We start from the raw sequence: 5339 nt of genomic DNA, 5'->3' as shown, positions 1-5339 counted from the left end.
GTGTCGCGTTCTTATAACATGTGTTTGTGTTGCATTCTGTTAACGTGTGTGTGTTGCGTTCTGTTAAAGTGTGTGTGTGTGTGTGTGTGTGTGTGTTTGTGTGTGTGTGTGTGTGTGTGTGATGTATTTTATTGATAGATGTTCTGACAGGGCAGTCGTTTCCCGACCTGTCTGACGAAGAAGAAGCAGCCTGTTCTGATTTGTGAAGAGCTTAGAAGCTACAGATGTCAGAAACCAGAACAGTGCGTCGTTTGTGAATCTCTCTCCTTCTCTTTCTTTCTCTTTCTTCCCTCGTCATCCCTTTTTTATGCATGAGCATGCAGACACAGTGGCAAAGAGATCCACTCAGCAATCCCTAAACAAATATCTCCTAAAATCACAAAAATCCCAGAGTCGGTCTCCAGCGGGATGTCAGGAGCTGAGGTGTTCTTTCGCAGAGACTTGGCTGGATCCTGGAGTGCCGGTGCTGTTAACACTTCACAGCCCAACTGTCACGTTATTTAATATATTGATTTGTGTACAGATCACGTTGATGTTATTTTCATGTGTTGACTACGACTGTTGAAGGTATGCATTTCAATGGGAAGCCTATTTCGTGTTCACAGAGCTATTACGGTAGCAAGTAGTGTTGAAAAGCCGAAAATCCACGCAGGGACGTTGGTTGGGGTGATGGACGGGTCAAACAACACAGGACGTTTACCCCAGAGGCCGGGGATGGCATCCCGCGTGTTGCAGTTCCTTTCCAAGTTATTCTCTTCCTAAACTTAAACACAACCGTCCTGTTGTGTTCGGCATGTCCTGCATGTTCCTTTCCCTGTTTATTTTTTTCAAAACCACAGCCGTCCCGCTGTTGTGGTTGCGTGCCACAAAGACACATGAATCCCTCTTCACATGCCTTGGATGAATACATGGATAGATAGAAATAAATGATGTCACTTTTTAAGCTGGTTCACCTGTTACTCCCGTTATTTCATCATCAATCATTTTATTTAAATGTTATAACAATTTTCTTTTCCTTGTACTCAGTGAGTGCTGGCTGTCTGTCTGTATTTATTTTAGTTTTTTGTTGTTTTTGATAATTTCAAGCAGTAAGAGAAGATAATTTCTTCTCTTAATGCTTGTCTTTATTTTATACTGAAAGTTTTTTTGTGTTTTTTTTTTTTTTACAGAATCCCACGCAGTCCCACATGAAACATTACATTACATCACTTCAAGCAGACTTCATGAAGAACAATGAGGGCAAAACAGCATTACCAATATGCTATGCATTATAAGGGCATTTCATACAGGAAGCGACACTGGCCTGCATAGTCACGAGATGATCCACAGGGGTCCCACTGCGCGTCTCATGTAAAGGACAGGTGGACATCGCTCCGCAAGTAAACGCAGGTGATCAATCTGTGGTAGTCTCGCATTGCCAGACCCTCCTCCACAGCGCTGTACAGTAGGGTCTGGCTAATCCACACAGTATTCCCGGATGGGAGAAGAATATGCTCTGGTTTATTGGCATTTTTGTCTTGGGCAATGCTAAGCGCCAAACAGAGGCCTGGTGCCTCTGCAAAATAGCTTCAGGAAGGAACTTTTTTGGTGGAACATGTGTACATTCACAGAACACTTAGATTAGACAGATAGTCTAGCTAGCTGTCTGGATTTACCCTGCAAAGAACTGAGGAGCAGTTAACCATAGTCCTCAGAAATCCACCGGAGGTTAGAACGCCAAAACAAAGAAAGCGGAAGGTAACAGACATCCAAAAACGGACAACTGTAAAGAGTGACATCCAGCAAAACTTTGCGCAGAATGAGAGCAATCCCAGAAATGGATCGTTGTGGATCTAAACTAATATGTGGTAACCTTGGCGATTCTGTGCACTTCTGAATGAGATAAGCTGACAGTGGTGTCATGCAGGTCCATACACAACAAGTAGTTGTAATAATAGTCTTTCCTTACCCCAGACTGTTATTGTTGATAGCTAATATTAGCTAAATTAGCAAAGTTGTAATTACGGACTTTATCTGATAAACCCAGTCTTGTGCCGATGCTCTAGCAAGCAAAAGCTCTAACATGCTCTAACAAGCAAAAAATAATCGGTTTATATTTTAGTGATCTCACAAAAAGCAAGAAACAGTCTGGTGTTCACTGATTGCGCTACATGTTGCTGGGATAGGGAAAAGTTCAACACAATTAAATCCCCAACACACACACACACACCTGCCTGCTCGCCTCTCATTGAAAATGCATTCCGAGATGTCCCACTCGCTCCCTTTGTGAGCTGCAAATTGTTTAGTACATTAGATTGAAACAGGCAGATTTCAGATCTATTTTTCTGTCCTTGTATCTTGTACACTGCATTAATATAATCAATGAGACATGCATGGATACTGTTTTAGTATACCTATTAATTTATGTTGAATTACTTTGTTTTAGTAGCGGTAATGGGGTTTTCTGAGTGTGTAGGAGGAATGCCATCTAGTCTGAAACTACAAGCATGATTGTAGGGACTGAGAGGAACAGATTTATACTCTGAAAACTGAGAAAATCTTCTTCCAAATCAAGTTTCAAAAAATGTATTATTTATGGTGTCTGCACTGTTGAGCTAAACCTATAAATAATTCCAACAACCGTTTGGTGTCTCTTTAAAGTATTACACCTTTCACATATATCAAAACATTTCTGCATGGAACACATTGAATATCTCAAAAACTCATTGAGCGCTCAGAGCACAGATGAAAAGTATTTGAGTTTGACCTCAGAGAGGTATTTGGTGTTTGAAAGTGAAAGTATTTCAAGTGCATAAAAAAACATTTAAATTCTAAATCGCTCAGTAACGAGTGCCCACAGTCACAACAGGTTTTTCTCGCTCGTAATACGCTGCTCTCTTTGCTTGGAGTGAATATTATTATCCTTGTTCTTTTGCTCTGTTGATTCACTTGTAATGAGCTTCTTTAATATGCCATACAAACACAGAAGCATCTGATTTAACTGTGTGTTTTGGTGTTTGAACTCAGAATGCAAACATGGCAAAATGAATTTCTGTGATAAGCAGTTTCCTTTAGAGGTGGGGATGGATAAGAGCAGATAAACACCTTGGAGATTCAGAGGTGGTGATTACAATGCACAGCGGATTATTATTTCAGCCTATAACTAGGTGTTGATGAATAAGCACACACATGCATGCACGCACGCACAGACACACGTTTTTTGATGAGATTAGATTCAACTTTATTGTCATTGTGCAGTGTACAAGTACAAAGAAAGCCAAACGCAGTTTGTGTCCAACCAGAAGTGCAAAAAAAGCTTTTTTTATTTTTTTACCTTTATTTATCCAGGTAAACTGTTTGAGAACCACTACATAGTCAAACACATGACACATAGAACAAGCAACCAAATTAAAAAGAGATAAACATACTGTACAATTTTACATAGTCAAACGCATAACACATAAAACAAGCAACTGAATTGAAAAAGACAATCAACAAAGAAAGAAAAAGAATAAGTGCTTAAATATGTGTGTATAAATATGGTTCATAATTGTCAGCAGGAACAAGAGTCAACAATGACATTTTGGAGGTTTTGCTTAAAGGTGGAGATTGGGATCAGAGATGTAAGTTTCAAGGTAGTTTGTAGTATATTCCTATATATATTATAGACAGGGGGTGCATAGGCAGGACAAAAAGTATATTGCAGTGTTATATGAGCTGAATAAATTTAGCTGTGTGATATGAACAACGCATGAACGACAGATTTGTGCAATGTAGTAGCAGTGATATACTAGTAGGAAGAAGAATATGAATAAATGCAGTGTATTTACAGAATATATCATAAGAAAAACTGAATAAATATGGATACACTGAACAAAATACACAGTTATGTACAGTATGTACAGCAGTTATGTGCGGTGTGGTAGCATTGTAAGAGTAGTAAGAATAAGTGTATATGCAAGATGAATAGTATGAAGAGCAGTGGAATAAGGTTATGTACATAGGTGTAATTACAGTGTGTACATCTGAAGATAAATAAGGGGGGGGGAGCTTAGTAGGTTCAATTGTCACTGGGATGAAGAGCAAGAGTTCAGTAGGGTGACAGCCACAGGAAGGAAGCTTCCTCTGAACCTGCTGGTATGGCTGCGGAGAGACCTGAGCCACCTTCAGGCACAATTGGGAGAGGTGTGGTTCATGCTTCTGAAATAATCTCCAGATAAAACACCACATACGTCATGTAGGTTGTATGTTTCTGCATCATTTGTGTCCTATTCCGAGTTCAAATGTGTCTGCTGCAGCAGACTTGCCGCCAAACTGTAAAAATAAAATAAATACTTGATACTCTTGTGTCACTTTTCTAGCTCCCCATTCTGCTATGGTTACATTTGCTTGCAAATCCCCCCCCCCCCCAATAAAAAAGAGCAGAGTAAGCAATGAAAGCCTTTTATCAGCACAGCTGGTGCCCAAATATTGCGTGAAATGTATTTAATATTCTCTCCCTCTCTCTTGCTGAAGAGATGCCACCTTATTTCCTTTTGGTGGCTGTAATGTAGGAAGTCTGTGTTTACCCTGAAGGCTCATGCTGCTCGTCGCATACTACTCTGATGTTTTAAAGGATCTTTTAATTCAGACGACGCCTTCATTTCGCATGTTTAAATGTTTAAATTAGTTATCTGAAACCCTTCCCTGAACAGTGATTTCTCCCCAGTGTGGTGCACGTGAGGCTGAAATACGAGAGATCGTTTGCATTTTAAGAATTTGGAGGAAAAAGTATTTCTTTTAAGTCTTTTTACAACAAAAAACTAATGAGGAAAAGGTGTAAACTGTGTTTATCTGCTCTAACACAAACTGCATTTTTTAGCATGTCCAACAAACTTTACTACCTACAGGTGGCCAGTGTTACTTCTGACGCCAAGCACTCTTGAATATGACTTGTCACTTTGCATACCCCTAAGGGTAGACATACCACAATGGTGTCGTCTATATGAGGTTTCCACTCCAGCTACCCCAGCCAAACTTGTTACCCATGTGATGTGAGCCATTCACATAAGTCAGACATTATATTTAAAGCCTTTTTTTTCTTTTAACATTAAAAGAGAAAACATACAAAAGATACGGACAGGTGTGGACCAGCCAGCTTGTGTTAGAATGAAAAAAATCTTGTTTTATGTTTGTCCCTATTGTGCTTATTACAAGGAAGCTAGCTCTACACTGCAGTAAAAACTATTTTTTTTTAAATTTCCATTCTCTGTCTGATCAACGGTCGAGGGTGCTAATATCACGCATATAGCAATCAAGTGCAAGTTTACAACATGATTCTTTTTTTTAAAAACAAGTCAGCTGGAAACATAAAAAAGTCA

At 39.4% G+C, this 5339-nt stretch overlaps 1 long non-coding RNA gene across 1 annotated transcript; it reads left to right on the top strand.

The window, feature by feature from the left end:
- Positions 1 to 3207: 3207 nt before the first annotated feature.
- On the top strand, positions 3208 to 4144 carry LOC117961747. Its single transcript, XR_004660478.1, has 3 exons — positions 3208 to 3225; positions 3917 to 3918; positions 4030 to 4144. It is a non-coding gene; the product is annotated as an uncharacterized LOC117961747 (long non-coding RNA).
- The last annotated feature ends 1195 nt before the right edge of the window (positions 4145 to 5339 follow it).

The sequence above is a fragment of the Etheostoma cragini genome, chromosome 18, assembly GCF_013103735.1.
Source record: "Etheostoma cragini isolate CJK2018 chromosome 18, CSU_Ecrag_1.0, whole genome shotgun sequence".
Taxonomy (NCBI): domain Eukaryota; kingdom Metazoa; phylum Chordata; class Actinopteri; order Perciformes; family Percidae; genus Etheostoma; species Etheostoma cragini.
This window is presented reverse-complemented; position numbering and strand designations above follow the sequence as displayed.